Below are 2,348 nucleotides of genomic sequence, written 5' to 3'. Positions count from 1 at the left end.
AGTCTCTTAATTTTACGGGACGTATCTTCTTCCGTACTGGTCTCCGTCTTGTTGGCTTCTGCTTCATCTGGAACGTAAATTCGTTCCGACTTTAGCGACACAAGTCCTTACTTAATAAAACTGGTTTATTCTTTCGGAATATAACTTTACGATACACTTAATTTCAACAATCGCGCTAAAACAAATGCTATAACAACGAACGTGCTCAACTTCAATAATACTCGCTGACTGCAGATCAATTACTCACTGTCTACACACATATTATCCCGTCACATTGTCACCCTCTTATATATATCAGACTACCCTATATCTAGTAATCTCCCGAAGGTTCGAGAGAACGAGTCACGTGACCTCGCTGACGTAACAATACTATTAAAACGCAGATTGTTTGTGTGTGTGCTTGTCTGTAATCAAATACAGCAAAAACGGTGCACAATACCGCCATATTTGTAATGAAATGAGAATAGAAACAGAATAAAACAAGTTTCGTTAAAATCGGGCCACTTTTATAAAAATTTCTAGATGAATTTAGGTACACAAGATGGCGCAACATATCGATTTAGCTATCGATCTATTGGTTTTCCACCCGATGAATCAGTTTAAAATACCTTCTATGCAACAATATATATGCTCAACGGAAATTAAATGATGAGATGAAAATGTGTTATAACGGCGCGTAGAAAGAACAACAAGAAAATGGACCTACAATATTATTGACTATTCGCAAATAGAAACTATGTAGACGAGAATCCGGCATGGCCAGGTGGTTACGGCACTCGACTCGCAATCTGCGGGTTCGAAACCCCGTCACAGAAAACATGCTCGCCCTTTCAGCCGTGGGGGCGTTATAATGTTACGCTCAATCCTACTATTCGTTGGTAAAAGAGTAGCCCAAGAGTTGGCGGTGGGTGGTGATGAATAGCTGCCTTCCCTCTAGTCTTACACTGCTAAATTAGGGACGGCTAGCGCAGATAGCCCTCGTGTAGCTTTGCGCGAAATTCAAAAACAAACAATGTAGACGAGGTAATAAAATAAAAATGAAGTTGAGAGCAACAAAATTTTATAAACGAAACCTCTCGCTGAGCATTGGCTATTATATTATCTCCCCATCTTCATTAAAAAGGCGTAAGATGACAAAAACAGGATCTTGAAGAATTTATCTATATACTACTAAAACTCCGAGATTCTTTGTTTGCTTATTTTCTCAGTCAAAAAATCATTCACACTACCGTTCGCGCTCTTTACGAAACTTCTTACTTCACTTTTTTGAAAAATGAAATGGTCTTTCCTTTTACTCCTGATCAACAATCAAATATCTTTTCTTGAATTATGAATAACACGAATGGATTGAAATATTTAATTAAATTATCTCAAAATAAACCTTCATTTCGGTACAATATTAAAATTAGCTTGAAATCTTCATAACCTCTGAATAGGGGTTGACCCAACTAGTCACGGTGGTCTACTGTTTTATAAATGTTTATAATAATTTCCGGTGACCAACGTTTATTTTGCCCAGTGATAAGTCTTAAGTGGTTAATGCACTTGCTATATGAATCGTGAAGTTTTCTTAAGTGTACTGACCATGTACGTTTTCTATTGAATATTACACCACGAAATTTAGCACTAGGGTTTATTTTATCGTCTATATTGGCTAGTGTTTGCTTAACTTTCTTCCCCACTTTTTAAAATGTTTGTTCAGGCTGCAACGGAAACTTACACCTTGAGTTTTAAGCGGGTTTAAAGGGACCCACCGATCGTTACCCAATGATATAACATCAAAAATAGACCTAGAGAAAGCGAATCTCCTATCAGACTACAAATACAACAACACTATATGAAAAACTGACCTAGAGAAAACGAATCTTCTAGCGGTGTATTTTTAAGTAATATTAAACCGCATTTATTTTCTTCTTGATTAAATTACATGATAACATTGTGGACTGGGTCTTCTCGCACAACACCTAAAGTGAATCATGTAAACATTGTGGACTGGGTCTTCTCACACAACACCTAGAGTGAATCATGTAAACACTGTGGACTGGGTCTTCTCGCACAACACATAAAGTGAATCACGTAAACATTGTGGACTGGGTCTTTTCTCACACAACACCTAATAAAGTGAATCATGTAAACATTGTGGACTGGGTCTTCTCACACAACACCTAGAGTGAATCATGTAAACACTGTGGACTGGGTCTTCTCGCACAACACATAAAGTGAATCACGTAAACATTGTGGACTGGGTCTTCTCACACAACACCTAGAGTGAATCATGTAAACACTGTGGACTGGGTCTTCTCGCACAACACATAAAGTGAATCACGTAAACATTGTGGACTGGGTCT

Source organism: Limulus polyphemus, unplaced genomic scaffold, assembly GCF_000517525.1.
Source record: "Limulus polyphemus unplaced genomic scaffold, Limulus_polyphemus-2.1.2 Scaffold7334, whole genome shotgun sequence".
Classification (NCBI taxonomy): domain Eukaryota; kingdom Metazoa; phylum Arthropoda; class Merostomata; order Xiphosura; family Limulidae; genus Limulus; species Limulus polyphemus.
This window is presented reverse-complemented; position numbering follows the sequence as displayed.